Below are 20740 nucleotides of genomic sequence, written 5' to 3'. Positions count from 1 at the left end.
GGGCCTAGATTTACAGAGTAATTAGTAATCATAATAATGGAGGGGGCCTTACATAAAGGGGGCTAACTCCTCTCCCATTCGATGTACAGCGTCGAGACCCCCAACAGGCACATCTACATAAAATTCCGAATCGAATGACACCTTATTAATGAAAATCGGTTCGCGCGTTTAGGCGCTACGTTGTTTACAAAAAAGGTAACAACAAAAAGAAGAAGAAGAAGAAGATTGGTGTGCTACTTGAACAAATATTTTGTAGTTGAAATTGGCCAGCATAAGGGTCTGTGACATCTAATAAATTCTTAAAAAATATGAATGAAAATTAATGTAGTAAAATTACTTAAATAATATGAATGAAGTATTAATGAAATGTTGGGTATTTGATGATTTGTGTAGCTTTTGGCGTTTAATCAACCCTTATACTTGAGTTTTTAAAGTGTAAGTTTTTGTTAAGGATTGGTTATGTTGGTATGTTTGTGATGATTTTTTGGGAGAATAAAAGATAAATGAGTTGATGTAGTTAACGAAGAAGAGGAGAAAGAAAGTAGATATTCTATTTATGTAGATTAAATATAATGGAAATGTTGTTATTATTATTGTAAGAGAAATAGTTGTTATGAAAGAAGTGTTAACACTTAAGTAGGAGATGCATGTGTGATTTTTGAAGAAAGTATATGAGAATAAATGATTAAGTGAGTATTTGAAGAAATAAATAATGATGAACATGTTGAATTGTTTTTGGAAAGAAGGGTGGTGAAGTGAGAAGGAGGGAGTATAAATCCCGACCCCAGCCCCGGTGAAGAGGCATTTGACTAGTAAGGGAGAATACAAGCGGATCGTACGGGAAGCAATGTACATTTAATTGTAATTTTTTGAATGGAATGAAATTTGGGATTATTTTTTTTCTAATTAATATTTTAGTTGAAGTTGATGCGATTGTTTGATGAAGGTTTTTATTAGGAAAAAAGTAAATAAATGAAGAAGAAGATGTGTTGAATGAATTGAATTTTGACAGTGCCTAACAAAAGTTTGCATACACCCTGAAAATTTGTCTTTTATCTCGGTGGGAAAGGATATCTTGTGTGGCTTCTTTGATTAATGTTTGCAATGTTAGGATATGAAAATCCTTGATTATTTAATGTAACTATTAATGTGCGTTCTGATACTCAGGAATTTCCTTTCTTTGGTGAAGCATTTAAAATAATAATAAATTCTTAACTAACTCAGATCCTCCTATATTCACGTTTCAACTATAACTAATAAATTTGTAAATATTAAGATTTACCCACCCTAACTAGTAAGTATTATTATAATATTGAATTTATGAATTGTGTATGTGGACTTTTGTTGAGGCATGAACTGCGATCTTTTTATTTATATGCAATGGGAGATGGCAGAGGTATTTTCATCTCTCATATATGTAATTAGTAACAATAGTTAGAAATGTTTAAATAACATTTTTACTGTAATAATTTTTTATTTTGAAAATTCCGGAAATATTGTGGGGGTATGTAGACTTTTGTTGGACACTGTATGTATGTATATTATAGAAATTGGTGATTTATAGTTAAGAATTTGTATGAATGAATAAAATTGATTGTACATTGATGAAATATGATGAAGAAAGAAAGAAGGAATAAAGAATTAAAGTAGAATGTATTTGTAGGTAATATGTGTTTAGTGAGTGCATTGAGTAGTAAAAGTATGTATGTTTTGTGAGGGAATTAGAAGTGGTTGTGTAGTGTGTGAACTTTGATTGAAATATTGTTTGAAAATAATGAATTTGGGTGTTGATTAATGTGTGTAGTATAATTTGACGAAAGGAAGTTTGTTTGTTGGTTGGAGTAGTTTATTTTATGCGTTATTATAGCGCGCGTTTGGTGAAATTGTAACCAGATGGAAGGTTTGAGTGAGTCTGTTTTGGTTGTTTAATGTTTTTTATGTAGTGAAAGTGGGTATTTTTATTAATATTAGTGTTTAAAGAATAGAATGGTAAATACTGTTATGATTAGTTGTTTGTATTGATTATGGTTTGAGAAAGGATTCATACTTGTAAAGTACTTTGTTGAAGATTATATGTTTTCATATTAATAATAATAATAATTTTAATGTACATATGTACATATACATATGTTTGTTATTTGATTGATATAAAAAAAAGAAATGTATAGTTTTATGGATGATAGTATGTAAATTTTTGAAGAATTAAATGAATATAGTAAAGGAAAATTGTAATTTTTTGATTGTGTAAAAATAATGACATTGTTTATAAGAAAGTTTAGGTATAGAGAAAGAAATAAGAGGAAGCCTGGCTGTGTGTGGTTGGGAAATGAAGGAAGTAATAAAAGGTTTTGGAATGTCGGTAGGTGGGAAATAATGTTTAAAAATTTTATTTGGGTTAGTTAAGAGAGATAAGAGTTTTATATTTTGAAAGCTTTATTTTGTGGAAGGAATAGGGTTAATTTATTTAGAAGACTGTAGCATTTACATGGGTATTGTTAGTGATGGGTCTCTTGGTAGAAGGGAGGCAGGCGTAGAGAGAGAGAGACGGACAGAAATATGGGAATGTGTGGGGAGATGTATTGGCGGAGCAGCGAAAAATCGTGTGAGGCAGTGAGAGCAGTGAAGGAGGCAGAACAGGCAGTTAGCCGGCGCGGCAGGCATATAGCTAGCTAGTTGTAAAGCGAGGCACACCAGCCAGCCAGTACATTGAGAGTGAGTTAGGGAGACTAGCTGTGTGGTTGGCTAGGAGGATTGCCTGGAAGCTTGAGATAAATGAAATAATGGTTTTTATGTAAGAGCAGTATAAGTTTGAAAATTGATTGATTGAAATAAAGTAATGCATAGGTAAAGGTTATGTGTAAATTAATGGGGATGAATAATGAAATTTTGGGAAAATGGAAATAAAAAAAAATATAATAGATTTAGATAAATAAAGACAATAGGAAGAGAAATGGAGAATAAGGGAGACAGAGCAGCATATGTAAATATTAAAGGTAGGTTTGTTGGTAAGAATTGTTGGAGTTTGATTTTGTTGAATTTTATGATTAACATTTATTTAATGGGGAAAAGAAGTGTTTTTTGTATTAGGGAGATAGGTAAGTATTGGAATAGTAGGGATTTTGGCTTAGCGGAAATGGTAGCTAGCTACGTAGGTAGGGACACTTGAAAAGAGATGTTTTCTTTGCAAATAACATGAAGAGCGCTAGTGTGGATTATCACTTGATTTATTCTTAAGAATGAAAATACATACAATTTAATAGAATTTGATATATGTACACAATTTATGTGTTAAGTTTATTTGATAGAGGAGGAAAAGAGATGTAAATGAAAGTTGAAATGACTTTTGATTGATTTTGTAGTGAGCGCTAACAATGATGTCGTTTAGCCCCCAGAGGAATCCGTAAATAGTACTAAGGCACATCGTTAGTTAACAGCTATCGATGTCGACCACCTTCCTCTTTGGTGGGGCAGAGGAGATAACCAGGGGAGGTTTTTTCAGATGGTGCTCCGGTCGCGGCAACAGAGAGAGGCTCTTTTTTTTTGGTATTCATAAATACGTTAAGGTCGCAACCTGTGTTGGCAATTGTAATATAGAGTTCATAATTAGTTTAGTAATTTCATGTGTTTATCTTTGTATTTTATACTATAAAAACCTAGATTAATAAATATTTTGTATATTTCAATGAGTTCGTTACCCAGTTACCACTCAATGCTCCAACAATTTATTTATTGCTATTAAAGTTACATACGCTTTTGAGCAAGTGAGTGAAGCATAAAAGTACATAAGTAAAATAAAATAAGAGTAATAAAAGTTGTTAAAAAAATAAAAAATAATAATTATTATTGTTAGGGTTAAAGGGGGAAATAAGAAAGTATATTCAGCAAACAACAACACAATAAATAATAACAGTTATATTATAATAATAATTAAACACATTTTAAGAATCAAACTTAATCACAAAGACATGTACATACTAAACAGAGTACAACACAAGAACATAATGGATTAGATATAGGAAGCGCGCAGCTTCTCCCTTTGCTCCACTCTTCTAATAGTACAACCAAGACTTGCTAATTCTAAATACTTTATTTCCTTAACAATTATTATAACTTCAAATAGGATAAGTAAAAAAGACATGGTTGGAAATAAAATATAAAGTTGAAAATAAGATAAAAAGTTATGAGGAGAGAAATGAAGATAAACTAAAAGAAAGTATTCTCCCAAAAGAAAACTTGTAATTCTAAGAGACTGTTTACAATAATTGTATATGGCATTTACCTGATGTTTAGATTTTATAGTTTTTAATTTTTCAAAGAGAATTAGAAATAAAGGAGGATGAAAATGTGTTTGTAAAAAATTGGAAAGGAAGTAAGATCTAAGGTGATGGAGAGTTTTAGATTGGAAAAAAAAAACATGATTGAATGTTGACAAGAAGAGGAGGAAATTAAGGAAATATCATTACAGTAAAATGTATATGTGGATCGGTTAAAATAAAGTTTTGTGCATTTTATTGTGCAAAGACGTATTTGAGTAATGAAGGTGAGTTTTATAAGATTGCAACCTAAATGGAAATACATTTGATTGATAGCTAAATTAGAGACATGTGTGTAAAATAGATTATATCTGCTATTGAAAACCTCTGATAGGAAGTTATTTATGAGTTTGCTGATGATGTTTTTCTTTTCTTTTGTTAAAATGAAAGGATAGTGGGTAAGTAAAAGATGCAGTGCACCAATAGATGACGTGCTCTGAATGAAAGATATGCAAGTTTTATTATTATTTCTTTTGTGAGGATTTATTGAATATAAAATATTATAAGAAACATAAGGCAGACGTGTACTATTCATTGTGAGTATTTTAATGAAGAAATTATAAATTGACTTTTAAAGGGAAATTATAATGGGCGAAAATGGAAATTGTAATGGATCAAACGAATTGGGAGTAGTTTTTGGAAGGTAGTAGAGTCTGTTTAGATTGCAATTGTACAGTTTGAAGCAAGTGGAGATAACTGTGAGCCCAGGTTTGTGAGTAATAGAGTAAAGTGACCACACGTCCTGATTTTGGCGGGACAGTCCCGCTTTTTGGTGGACTGTCCCGCGTCCCGCCGATTTTCAAACATGTCCCGCTTTTTAGAAAATATCTGGATTTCTTATTTTAAATGTACTGTAGAAATTTATTAAGTATTATGGTGAATATAAAGAAATAAAAAATACATAAAAAAAAGCACATAAAATGCATACAGAGTAAACTAAATTAGGCAATGTAGCAAGATTTACTCGGTGGTGTTCGATCATTGTCGTTACGTCTCGTACATTGGGATCGTCTAATTGGGTGACATTAAAAAAGGAGATTTTATGGGAATACGTGTAAAAATGTTTTGAATATATTAGTAACCATTTTGCGAAAATGATGTTTATGGTGAGGTGTGATTGGTAAAAAGATATGTTACAGATGAAAAAATGAAATGTTGCTGTCTGCAAATGTGGAAAGAGACAAAAAATGGACGGAGTTATTCCTTGATTTTAAACAGAATAATATTGCTTATGAAAATATTTTGAAAATTGTGGAATTCGCGCTCTCCCTTCCAGGAACAAATGCAGCAACAGAACGTGTTTTTTCTAGTATCAATAAAATATGGACAAGTGAAAAAACCCAGTTGAACAGTGCAACTTTAAAATGTGTATTAAGTGTAAAATATAATTTGACCAACTCATGTGAAATATTTGACGACATTTTAATAAATGATGCGAATCTATTGCAAAATATTCACACGGATGAAAAATATGACGGTGAAAGAAAATGCTAATTTTTTTTAAATAAAAAATTTAATTTGATTAAAAATCATGATGTTGAAATTATTATTTTTTACAAATATTTTTATAGTTACCAACAGAGTTGGGCACTGATTAAAAAAAAAATTAAATTCTAAATTTAATTGATTAAATTTTTTAATTGATAGAATTTATTTTTAATTTTAATCAGAATTTAATCGTAATTTTAATCATATGACAATTATTTAACCAATTAAATTTCAGATTTAATCGTTAATCAAACTAAAAAAATTATGATTAAATCTGAGAATTAAATTGAACTTAAATTTAATCACCAAATTAGTTCAATTTCAATCGTTAATCAAACTAATTTAATCATCCCACTTTTATGGCTTTTCAACCAATGGTTCGAACCACGTTTTGGCGAGGCCCTTTTTCTAAGCGTCTTCAATAAAAACTTTTCGGTTAATTTTTGTAGAATTGGACTTCTTCACGAGTATCTAGACCAGTGGTTCTTAATAGTGATGGGCAGAACGAGTCCGTCTTTGGACTCGTTGGATTTGAATCAGTTCCAGGGTTGGAATCGATTCCAACAACTCGTTCACCGATTCCGGTCTCTGTACTTACCCTATGCATTAGTAACATTGTCACGCAATTTATTAAAAAATATCATTAAATGTTAGCTTTCCCAGTTAATAACAAAACTATATTTCTTTAACACACATTGAGTACTATCCCTAATTTCCAATTGCACTGATAAATATAAAATTAACAACGTAACACAAAAATTAACATAAAAATAGACTAGTCAATTATAAAAATTAAAGCAATGCTGTTTAGTCATTATCTAGCTTGACCACTGGAAGACTGGAGTTAATGTGCTTCAAGAGGATCCAAGATAGAGAAACGGAAATGGGTAGGAAATTATTCCCATAAAAAAAAATCTAACCCTTCAAGCAAAATGATAATTACTCATAAATAAAGAAATATTTATTTACTAGGACTTGTATATCAAGCTTTAAAAATATTATCTCATTATCTTACGAAAAGAAAAAGCTGTGTGCTTAATCTTTAACATAGCGCTGGACACTCTTATTCTTATCTTCATTGGGTAAGTTTAACCGTGTACATGACCGTGAGACAGTCAAAGTAACACTGAGCCAAAATTTAGTATTACCTAATTGGTTTACTTACTGCAGTATCCCTCCCACTCTATCACCTATTTCACAAACATTCATCGATTGGAAATAATTTTTAGTTAAATATTCGTTTTATTTGAATACAAAAAACATTATAACGCTTTCTTAAGATGATTTTAATTTTTAAAATTTGTTTTTGTCCATTACTCTTATAAAATACGAAGAATTTCAAATAAAATATAATATACAAACACAATGATCTAGTGTGCAGGTGGAGTCAGTCCTCGTTACCATAGCAATGGAACCGTTAAACAACTCCGGTTCCAGCTCCAGCAATTTCTATTGGCTAGATTCAGTGAACGAAAAAATGGAACGAGTCCGGTTTCAAAAGGATTTAAATCACTCCGGATTCGACTCCACCAACTCCAGTGGATTTAACCAATGAAAATGCTAGAGCTGGGCCGGAGTCGTTTAACGGTTCCGTTGTCATGGTAACTACGACTGACTCCACCTGCACACTAGATCATTCTGTGTTTGTATATTATATTTTATTTGAAATTCTTCGTATTTTATAAGAGTAATGGACAAAAACAAATTTTAAAAATTCAAATCATCTTAAGAAAGCGTTATAATGTTTTTTGTATTCCAATGAAACGAATATTTAACTAAAAAATATTTTTAATCGATGAATGTTTGTGAAATAGGTGATAGAGTGGGAGGGATACTACACTAAGTAAACCAGTTAGGTAATACTAAATTTTGGCCCAGTTTTACTTTGACCGTCTAGCTGACATGTACACGTTCAAACTTACGCCAATGAAGATGAGAGTAAGTGTCCAGCGCTAAGTTTAAGATTAAGCACACAGCTTTTTCTTTTTGTAAAAAATAAGATAATATTTTAAAAGCTTGATATTCAATTCTTAGTAAATAAATATTATGAGTAATTATAATTTTGAAGGGTTAGAATTTTTATGGAATAATTTCCTACCCATTTCCGTTTCTCTACCTTGAATACTCTTGAAGTAAGTTAACTCCAGTCTTCTAGTGGTCAAGCTAGATAATGACAAAACTGCATTGCTTTAATTTATATTTGACTAGCCTATTTTTGTGTTAATTTTTGTATTACGTTGTTAATTTTATATTTATCAGAGCAATTGGAAATTAGGGATAGTACTCAATGTGTGTTAAAGAAATATAGTTTTGTTATTAACTGGGAAAGCTAACATTTAATGATATAATAATATAATAAATTGCGTGACATTTGTTCTTATGTTTAATCGTTCCAAACCTTCTGCTGCCTCATTTTCATTTTTATTTGCCTAAATTTTTTGGGGCGGGGCGGAATCACTTTTTTTAAAAATAGGGATTTGAATCAACTCGTTCCACCATCGGACTCGTTCCAATGGAACGAGTCCGCTCAAATAGCCCATCACTAGTTCTTAACCTTTTCATAGAAGCGGAACACAATTATATGTATATATTTTTCTCGCGGAATCCTAACATTAAATAATTTGAAATTCGGTATATAGCAAAAACTTAAAATTAAAAAAAAGGAACAATTTTTTGTTTTCGTATCTTTCCTAAGTTTCAAATTTCAATACATTTAAAATTGAAATTTCGCGGAACACTTGGACCATATTCGCGGAACACCGGTTAACAACCACTGCTTTATATCTTCTACCTTCTTAGATCTGTGCACAAAATAACAATAGTTTATAATTGAGAAAAACAAAGTGTACAAAAGAACAAAATTCCATACCAATACGTGGTTCACAGTGGGAGATATAGAACGGCAACAATTTACAGAATTTCATGACCCAAAAAATTTTCAACCCTTTATATCTTCTACCTTTTTAGATCTGTGCACAAAATAACAATAGTTCATAATTGAGAAAAACAAAGTGAACAAGAGAACGAAATTCCATACCAATATGTGGTTCACAGTAGGAGATATAGAACGGCAACAACTTACAGAATTTCATGACCCAAAAAATTTTCAACCCTTTATATCTTCTACCTTTTTAAATCTGTGCACAAAATAACAATAGTTTATAATTGAGAAAAACAAAGTGTATAAGAGAACCAAATTCCATACCAATACGTAGTTCACAATAGGAGATATAGAACGGCAACAATTTACAGAATTTCATGACCCAAAAAATTTTCAACCCTTTATATCTTATACCTTTTTAGATCTGTGCATAAAATAACTATAGTTTATAATTGAGAAAAACAAAGTGTACAAAAGAGAAAAATTCCATATCAATACGTGGTTCACAGTGGGAGATATAAAACGGCCACAATTTTACTGAATTTCATGACCCAAAAAATTTTCAACCCTTTATATCTTCTAAAATTATAGATCTGTGCACAAAATAACTATAGATTATAATTGACAAAAACAAAGTGTACAAGAGAACAAAATTTCATACGTATACGTGGTTCACGGTGGGAGATATAGAACGGCCATAATTTTACAGAATTTCAAGACCCAAAAAATTTTCAACCCTTTATATCTTCTACCTTTTTAGATCTGTGCACAAAATAACAATAGTTTATAATTGAGAAAAAAAAAGTGTACAAGAGAACAAAATTCCATACCAATACGTGGTTCACAGTGAGAGATATAGAATGGCAACAATTTTACAGAATTTCATGACCCAAATAATTTTCAACCCTTTATATCTTCTACCTTTTTAGATCTGTGCACAAAATAACTATAGTTTATAATTGAGAAAAACGAAGTGTACAAGAGAAGAAAATTCCATACCAATACGTGGTTCACAGTGGGAGATATAGAACGGCAACAATTTACAGAATTTCATGACCCAAATAATTTTCAACCCTTTATATCTTCTACCTTTTTAGATCTGTGCAGAAAATAACTATAGTTTATAATTGAGAAAAACGAAGTGTACAAGAGAACAAAATTCCATACCAATACGTGGTTCACAGTGGCAGATATAGAACGGCCATAATTTTACAGAATTTCATGATCCAAAAAATTTTCAACCCTTTATATCTTCTTTCTTCTTAGATCTGTGCACAAAATAACAATAGTTTATAATTGAGAAAAACAAAGTGTACAAAAGAACAAAATTCCATACCAATACGTGGTTCACAGTGGGAGATATAGAACGGCAACAATTTACAGAATTTCATGACCCAAAAAATTTTCAACCCTTTATATCTTCCACCTTTTTAGATCTGTGCACAAAATAACAATAGTTTATAATTGAGAAAAACAAAGTGAACAAGAGAACGAAATTCCATACCAATATGTGGTTCACAGTGGGAGATATAAAACGGCCATAATTTTACAGAATTTCATGACCCAAAACAATTTCAACCCTTTATATCTTCTACCTTTTAAGATCTGTGCATAAAATAACTATAGTTTATAATTGAGAAAAACAAAGTGTACAAGAGAACAAAATTCCATACCAATACGTGGTTCACAGTGGGAGATATAGAACGGCAACAATTTACAGAATTTCATGACCCAAAAAATTTTCAACCCACTATATCTTCTACCATTTTAGATCTGTGTACAAAATAACAATAGTTTATAATTGAGAAAAACAAAGTGAACAAGAGAACCAAATTTCATACGAATACGTGGTTCACAGTGGGAGATATAAAACGGCCACATAATTACAGAATTTCATGACCCAAAAAATTTTCAACCCTTTATATCTTCTACCTTTTTAGATCTGTGCATAAAATAACTATAGTTTATAATTGAGAAAAACAAAGTGTACAAGAGAACCAAATTTCATACGAATACGTGGTTCACAGTGGCAGATATAGAACGGCCATAATTTTACAGAATTTCATGACCCAAAAAATTTTCAACCCTTTATATCTTCTACCTTTTTACATCTGTGCACAAAATAACAATAGTTTATAATTGAGAAAAACAAAGTGTACAAAAGAACAAAATTCCATACCAATACGTGGTTCACAGTAGGAGATATAGAACGGCAACAATTTACAGAATTTCATGACCCAAAAAATTTTCAACCCACTATATCTTCTACCTTTTTAGATCTGTGTACAAAATAACAATAGTTTATAATTGAGAAAAACAAAGTGAACAAGAGAACAAAATTCCATACCAATACGTGGTTCACAGTCGGAGATATAAAACGGCCACATAATTACAGAATTTCATGACCCAAAAAATTTTCAACCCTTTATATCTTCTACCTTTTTAAATCTGTGCATAAAATAACTATAGTTTATAATTGTGAAAAACAAAGTGTACAAGAGAACAAAATTTCATACGAATACGTGGTTCACAGTGGGAGATATAGAACGGCCATAATTTTACAGAATTTCATGACCCAAAAAATTTTCAACCCTTTATATCTTCTAAAATTATAGATCTGTGCAGAAAATAACTATAGATTATAATTGAGAAAAACAAAGTGTACAAGAGAAGAAAATTTCATACGAATACGTGGTTCACATTGCGAGATATAAAGCGGCCACATATTTACAGAATTTCATGACCCAAAAAATTTTCAACCCTTTATATCTCCTACCTTTTTAGATCTGTGCAGAAAATAACTATAGTTTATAATTGAGAAAAACAAAGTGTACAAGAGAACAAAATTCCATACCAATACGTGGTTCACAGTGGGAGATATAGAACGGCAACAATTTACAGAATTTCATGACCCAAAAAATTTTCAACCCACTATATCTTTTACCATTTTAGATCTGTGTACAAAATAACAATAATTTATAATTGAGAAAAACAAAGTGAACAAGAGAACCAAATTTCATACGAATACGTGGTTCACAGTGGGAGATATAAAACGGCCACATAATTACAGAATTTCATGACCCAAAAAATTTTCAACCCTTTATATCTTCTACCTTTTTAGATCTGTGCATAAAATAACTATAGTTTATAATTGAGAAAAACAAAGTGTACAAGAGAACAAAATTTCATACGAATACGTGGTTCACAGTGGCAGATATAGAACGGCCATAATTTTACAGAATTTCATGACCCAAAAAATTTTCAACCCTTTATATCTTCTACCTTTTTACATCTGTGCACAAAATAACAATAGTTTATAATTGAGAAAAACAAAGTGTACAAAAGAACAAAATTCCATACCAATACGTGGTTCACAGTAGGAGATATAGAACGGCAACAATTTACAGAATTTCATGACCCAAAAAATTTTCAACCCACTATATCTTCTACCTTTTTAGATCTGTGTACAAAATAACAATAGTTTATAATTGAGAAAAACAAAGTGAACAAGAGAACAAAATTCCATACCAATACGTGGTTCACAGTCGGAGATATAAAACGGCCACATAATTACAGAATTTCATGACCCAAAAAATTTTCAACCCTTTATATCTTCTACCTTTTTAAATCTGTGCATAAAATAACTATAGTTTATAATTGTGAAAAACAAAGTGTACAAGAGAACAAAATTTCATACGAATACGTGGTTCACATTGCGAGATATAAAGCGGCCACATATTTACAGAATTTTATGACCCAAAAAATTTTCAACCCTTTATATCTCCTACCTTTTTAGATCTGTGCAGAAAATAACTATTGTTTATAATTGAGAAAAACAAAGTGTATAAGAGAAGAAAATTGCATACGAATACGTGGTTCACGGTGGGAGATATAGAACGGCCATAATTTTACAGAATTTCATGACCCAAAAAATTTTCAACCTTGTATATCTTCTAAAATTATAGATCTGTGCACAAAATGACTATAAATTATAATTGAGAAAAACAAAGTGTATAAGAGAAGAAAATTCCATATCAATACGTGGTTCACAGTGGGAGATATAGAACGGCTATAATTTTACAGAATTTCATGACCCAAAAAATTTTCAACCCTTTATATCTCCTACCTTTTTAGATCTGTGCAGAAAATAACTATAGATTATAATTGAGAAAAACAAAGTGTATAAGAGAAGAAAATTCCATATCAATACGTGGTTCACAGTGGGAGATATAGAACGGCCATAATTTTACAGAATTTCATGACCCAAAAAATGTTCAATTCTTTATATCTCCTACCTTTTTAGATCTGTGCAGAAAATAACTATAGTTTATAATTGAGAAAAACAAAGTGTACAAGAGAACAAAATTCCATACCAATACGTGGTTCACAGTGGGAGATATAGAACGGCAACAATTTACAGAATTTCATGACCCAAAAAATTTTCAACCCACTATATCTTCTACCATTTTAGATCTGTGTACAAAATAACAATAATTTATAATTGAGAAAAACAAAGTGAACAAGAGAACCAAATTTCATACGAATACGTGGTTCACAGTGGGAGATATAAAACGGCCACATAATTACAGAATTTCATGACCCAAAAAATTTTCAACCCTTTATATCTTCTACCTTTTTAGATCTGTGCATAAAATAACTATAGTTTATAATTGAGAAAAACAAAGTGTACAAGAGAACAAAATTTCATACGAATACGTGGTTCACAGTGGCAGATATAGAACGGCCATAATTTTACAGAATTTCATGACCCAAAAAATTTTCAACCCTTTATATCTTCTACCTTTTTACATCTGTGCACAAAATAACAATAGTTTATAATTGAGAAAAACAAAGTGTACAAAAGAACAAAATTCCATACCAATACGTGGTTCACAGTAGGAGATATAGAACGGCAACAATTTACAGAATTTCATGACCCAAAAAATTTTCAACCCACTATATCTTCTACCTTTTTAGATCTGTGTACAAAATAACAATAGTTTATAATTGAGAAAAACAAAGTGAACAAGAGAACAAAATTCCATACCAATACGTGGTTCACAGTCGGAGATATAAAACGGCCACATAATTACAGAATTTCATGACCCAAAAAATTTTCAACCCTTTATATCTTCTACCTTTTTAAATCTGTGCATAAAATAACTATAGTTTATAATTGTGAAAAACAAAGTGTACAAGAGAACAAAATTTCATACGAATACGTGGTTCACATTGCGAGATATAAAGCGGCCACATATTTACAGAATTTTATGACCCAAAAAATTTTCAACCCTTTATATCTCCTACCTTTTTAGATCTGTGCAGAAAATAACTATTGTTTATAATTGAGAAAAACAAAGTGTATAAGAGAAGAAAATTGCATACGAATACGTGGTTCACGGTGGGAGATATAGAACGGCCATAATTTTACAGAATTTCATGACCCAAAAAATTTTCAACCTTGTATATCTTCTAAAATTATAGATCTGTGCACAAAATGACTATAAATTATAATTGAGAAAAACAAAGTGTATAAGAGAAGAAAATTCCATATCAATACGTGGTTCACAGTGGGAGATATAGAACGGCTATAATTTTACAGAATTTCATGACCCAAAAAATTTTCAACCCTTTATATCTCCTACCTTTTTAGATCTGTGCAGAAAATAACTATAGATTATAATTGAGAAAAACAAAGTGTATAAGAGAAGAAAATTCCATATCAATACGTGGTTCACAGTGGGAGATATAGAACGGCCATAATTTTACAGAATTTCATGACCCAAAAAATGTTCAATTCTTTATATCTCCTACCTTTTTAGATCTGTGCAGAAAATAACTATTGTTTATAATTGAGAAAAACAAAGTGTATAAGAGAAGAAAATTTCATAGGAATACGTGGTTCACAGTGGGAGATATAAAGCGGCCATAATTTTATAGAATTTCATGACCCAAAAAATTTTCAACCCTTTATATCTTCTAAAATTATAGATCCGTGCAGAAAATAACTATAGATTATAATTGAGAAAAACAAAGTGTACAAGAGAAGAAAATTTCATACGAATACGTGGTTCACGGTGGGAGATATAGAACGGCCATAATTTTACAGAATTTCATGACCCAAAAAATTTTCAACCCTGTATATCTTCTAAAATTATAGATCTGTGCACAAAATGACTATAGATAATAATTGAGAAAAACAAAGTATATAAGAGAAGAAAATTCCATATCAATACGTGGTTCACAGTGGGAGATATAGAACGGCCATAATTTTACAGAATTTCATGACCCAAAAAATTTTCAACCCTTTATATCTCCTACCTTTTTAGATCTGTGCAGAAAATAACTATTGTTTATAATTGAGAAAAACAAAGTGTATAAGAGAAGAAAATTTCATACGAATACGTGGTTCACATTGCGAGATATAAAGCGGCCACATATTTACAGAATTTCATGACCCAAAAAATTTTCAACCCTTTATATCTCCTACCTTTTTAGATCTGTGCAGAAAATAACTATAGTTTATAATTGAGAAAAACAAAGTGTACAAGAGAACAAAATTCCATACCAATACGTGGTTCACAGTGGGAGATATAGAACGGCAACAATTTACAGAATTTCATGACCCAAAAAATTTTCAACCCACTATATCTTCTACCATTTTAGATCTGTGTACAAAATAACAATAGTTTATAATTGAGAAAAACAAAGTGAACAAGAGAACCAAATTTCATACGAATACGTGGTTCACAGTGGGAGATATAAAACGGCCACATAATTACAGAATTTCATGACCCAAAAAATTTTCAACCCTTTATATCTTCTACCTTTTTAGATCTGTGCATAAAATAACTATAGTTTATAATTGAGAAAAACAAAGTGTACAAGAGAACAAAATTTCATACGAATACGTGGTTCACAGTGGCAGATATAGAACGGCCATAATTTTACAGAATTTCATGACCCAAAAAATTTTCAACCCTTTATATCTTCTACCTTTTTACATCTGTGCACAAAATAACAATAGTTTATAATTGAGAAAAACAAAGTGTACAAAAGAACAAAATTCCATACCAATACGTGGTTCACAGTAGGAGATATAGAACGGCAACAATTTACAGAATTTCATGACCCAAAAAATTTTCAACCCACTATATCTTCTACCTTTTTAGATCTGTGTACAAAATAACAATAGTTTATAATTGAGAAAAACAAAGTGAACAAGAGAACAAAATTCCATACCAATACGTGGTTCACAGTCGGAGATATAAAACGGCCACATAATTACAGAATTTCATGACCCAAAAAATTTTCAACCCTTTATATCTTCTACCTTTTTAAATCTGTGCATAAAATAACTATAGTTTATAATTGTGAAAAACAAAGTGTACAAGAGAACAAAATTTCATACGAATACGTGGTTCACATTGCGAGATATAAAGCGGCCACATATTTACAGAATTTTATGACCCAAAAAATTTTCAACCCTTTATATCTCCTACCTTTTTAGATCTGTGCAGAAAATAACTATTGTTTATAATTGAGAAAAACAAAGTGTATAAGAGAAGAAAATTGCATACGAATACGTGGTTCACGGTGGGAGATATAGAACGGCCATAATTTTACAGAATTTCATGACCCAAAAAATTTTCAACCTTGTATATCTTCTAAAATTATAGATCTGTGCACAAAATGACTATAAATTATAATTGAGAAAAACAAAGTGTATAAGAGAAGAAAATTCCATATCAATACGTGGTTCACAGTGGGAGATATAGAACGGCTATAATTTTACAGAATTTCATGACCCAAAAAATTTTCAACCCTTTATATCTCCTACCTTTTTAGATCTGTGCAGAAAATAACTATAGATTATAATTGAGAAAAACAAAGTGTATAAGAGAAGAAAATTCCATATCAATACGTGGTTCACAGTGGGAGATATAGAACGGCCATAATTTTACAGAATTTCATGACCCAAAAAATGTTCAATTCTTTATATCTCCTACCTTTTTAGATCTGTGCAGAAAATAACTATTGTTTATAATTGAGAAAAACAAAGTGTATAAGAGAAGAAAATTTCATAGGAATACGTGGTTCACAGTGGGAGATATAAAGCGGCCATAATTTTATAGAATTTCATGACCCAAAAAATTTTCAACCCTTTATATCTTCTAAAATTATAGATCCGTGCAGAAAATAACTATAGATTATAATTGAGAAAAACAAAGTGTACAAGAGAAGAAAATTTCATACGAATACGTGGTTCACGGTGGGAGATATAGAACGGCCATAATTTTACAGAATTTCATGACCCAAAAAATTTTCAACCCTGTATATCTTCTAAAATTATAGATCTGTGCACAAAATGACTATAGATAATAATTGAGAAAAACAAAGTATATAAGAGAAGAAAATTCCATATCAATACGTGGTTCACAGTGGGAGATATAGAACGGCCATAATTTTACAGAATTTCATGACCCAAAAAATTTTCAACCCTTTATATCTCCTACCTTTTTAGATCTGTGCAGAAAATAACTATTGTTTATAATTGAGAAAAACAAAGTGTATAAGAGAAGAAAATTTCATACGAATACGTGGTTCACATTGCGAGATATAAAGCGGCCACATATTTACAGAATTTCATGACCCAAAAAATTTTCAACCCTTTATATCTCCTACCTTTTTAGATCTGTGCAGAAAATAACTATAGTTTATAATTGAGAAAAACAAAGTGTACAAGAGAACAAAATTCCATACCAATACGTGGTTCACAGTGGGAGATATAGAACGGCAACAATTTACAGAATTTCATGACCCAAAAAATTTTCAACCCACTATATCTTCTACCATTTTAGATCTGTGTACAAAATAACAATAGTTTATAATTGAGAAAAACAAAGTGAACAAGAGAACCAAATTTCATACGAATACGTGGTTCACAGTGGGAGATATAAAACGGCCACATAATTACAGAATTTCATGACCCAAAAAATTTTCAACCCTTTATATCTTCTACCTTTTTAGATCTGTGCATAAAATAACTATAGTTTATAATTGAGAAAAACAAAGTGTACAAGAGAACAAAATTTCATACGAATACGTGGTTCACAGTGGCAGATATAGAACGGCCATAATTTTACAGAATTTCATGACCTAAATAATTTAAATGTGGTAAACATGGTTAAATGTGAGGGTAAGGTGGTCCTATCTAAGTATAGTTTGTGGTAAACATGGTTAAATGTGAGTGTAAGGTGGTCCTATCTAAGTCTAGTGAGTGGTAAAGATGGTTAAATGTGAGTGTAAGGTGGTCCTATTTAAGTCTAGTGAGTGGTAAACATGGTTAAATGTGAGTGTAAGTTGGTCCTATGTAAGTCTTGAGAGTCACCAACATGGTATAGATGAGACACCAGACTGGTAGAATGAAGGTGCCAAGTTTGGGAAAGGTAATAATATTGATAGAGAAGAGGCACCAGCTAGGCGGAATAAAGATGCATTGGTCCGATTCTGGTTTAACCATTGGCAATGTTTGGTTTTAAAAATTTAATCTGTCATATTTTGATTAAATTAAAAAATTTAATCGTTCAAAGTGATTAAAACTAAATTTGTAATTTAATTCAATCAATTAAAATTCTGATTATTTAATTTTAATTTTAATCTTAATTTTTAGTTATGATTAAAAATTTTAATTGATTAAATTTTTTATTAAATTAAAAGTGAGTTTAATTTTAATCAACTAATTTTGGCCGATTAAATTTTTTACTTTTAATCGTGATTAAAATTAAATTTCGGTTTAATTCATTTGTTTTTTAATTGATTAAATGTTTGCCCAACTCTGGTTACCAATAATTAATAATAAATAGATTTTTGTTATAATATATGAATGTATAGAATAAAGTATATATAACTAAATTGTAATTGTCATTTGATTCTATTTGTGCTGCTTTTTCTCAATGAAAATGTGGTCACTTTACAATAGAGCGTTGTTGGTTTGAGGATTGAATTGAGTATGTAGTTTCTTTCTAGTTTGGTGAAGTGTTGTCGCAGAATTGAAGAAAATAGACTTTACTTTATTGAATGCCAGTTTTTCTGAGTTGGCGAAGTACGAGTACTTTGAGGCGTGGAAATATTTACCATTAGAAGTAATAGGTAATGAAAGAGATGATGAATTTGAATAGGCTTTGGTGAAAAGGTAATATTAGGGAATTTCTTTTTACGAGTACTGTTTGAAAAATGTATGATTTTAGTTTTACTTGCATTAAGAGTGAGGTGTTTTAAACAGGAGTACTGTTGGAGTATGAGCAAGTGAATAAGAGAATTTGGAAAAGAAGTATGTGATGTGCGTAAGGTATTAAGATGATGTGATTGTTGCGGTATATTGAAGAGAGGTAGCGCGTTTAGACTTGTAAAATTGTATCATATGGGAAGTAAATAGATTAAAGGGAAGAGGAGATAGAAATAAGTTTTGATTTAGAGTTTGTATTAGATAAATTAAAGGATTATTTGAAAGAATTGGGAAGAGTATTAATATTAATGAAATGATTTGAGAGGAGTTTGGGTGTTGGCCAGTAGTGATGGGCTATTTGAGCGGACTCGTTGCAGTGGTACGAGTTGATTCAAATGACAATTTAAAAAAAAAGTGATTCCGCCCCGCTGCAAAAAATTGAGGTAAATTAAAATGAAAATGAGGCAGGAAGGATTAAAGATAAGAAGAAATGTGAGGGAATTTAGTAAAATATATGATTAAAAGTTAGGTTTGCCATTTAATAAGAAAAGTATATTTGTTGAAGACACATTAAGTACTATCCCTAATTTGCAATTGATGTGATAAATATAAAATGAAGAAGGTAAGAGAAAAATAGGCTACTGAAATATAAATTAAAGCAATGCAGTTTTGTGATTATCTAGCTTGACTGGAGTTAACTTGGTTGAATTGAAGAGGATTGAAGATAGAGAAAGGGAAGTATTGGATAGAAATTGTAACTGTTGATAAAATAACGAGGTAACGAGGACTGACTCCTCCTGCATACTAGATCTTTGTGTGTTTATATTTTATTTGAAATTGTTGGTATTTTATAAGAGTAATGGAGAAAAAGAAAGAAATTTGAAAAATGAAAATGATGTTAAGAAAGCGTTATAATGTTTTTTGTATTGAAATGAAAGGAATATTTGAGTAAAAAATATTTCCAATCGATGAATGTTTGTGAAATAGATGAAGTGTGGGAGGGATGGTGAAAAGGAGTGTAATGGGGGGGGGGGGTCAATTAATATAAAACAAAGTGTTGGACCATTCCAATTTTAATTTAGTTGAAGAAGGATCAGGGGTGGGGGACACCACCAACACTTGAAATACCCTTAGAAAAAATATAATTAATGTTTATTTAACAATTAAGGTATAAATGACAACGTTTACAATGCACTTAACAAAAGGAATAAAGTCTATATTACAATTAAAGAATAAATGACAACTTACAATGCACTTAACAAAATGATTAAATTCTATATTTAATTCTTTCTTAATTACTAGACACGGTATTGGGGATAATTATTCAAGGAACAATTAATATAACGAGAGTTCTGACTCTCTTTTAGCGCTAATACCAGGCACGGTATTGGAAAGGATAGTTTTGACAATGTATTAAATGTACAGGGCTGTGCACAGGGAATTCTCTAGTTACAAATACCATACAGGTATCCTGGCATAAATTATTATTGGAATCATCAGAACCCTAGACGGGGGTGGCAAGTAATTTTCTGTTAATAATGAATGTACAAGACTTATATACATGACAGATACAGAAGGTACAATAAATAATAACAATATGGCCATTAAAGTCCAATTCTTAACAGACAATCTCTCCTCATTAGCATTAGCACTGGCACATGTTCCTCCGGCAGGAGGACGCCATCAATTTGGCGGAGCGACGCACAGCACACAAGGTCAGTCAGCAATTCCGTCTCTGTTGAGGTGCCCAAGGGCAACTGCAACTGAACTTCTGCCTTGCACTGGTCACCATCCCCACCACGTCCAAACAACCAATGCTGTCAACGGACA

The sequence above is a fragment of the Rhodnius prolixus genome, unplaced genomic scaffold (genome assembly GCF_049639745.1).
Source record: "Rhodnius prolixus isolate KJV_2025 unplaced genomic scaffold, Rpr scaffold_8, whole genome shotgun sequence".
NCBI classification, from domain to species: domain Eukaryota; kingdom Metazoa; phylum Arthropoda; class Insecta; order Hemiptera; family Reduviidae; genus Rhodnius; species Rhodnius prolixus.
The sequence above is the reverse complement of the archived record's forward strand: the minus strand, read 5'-3'. Positions refer to the sequence as shown.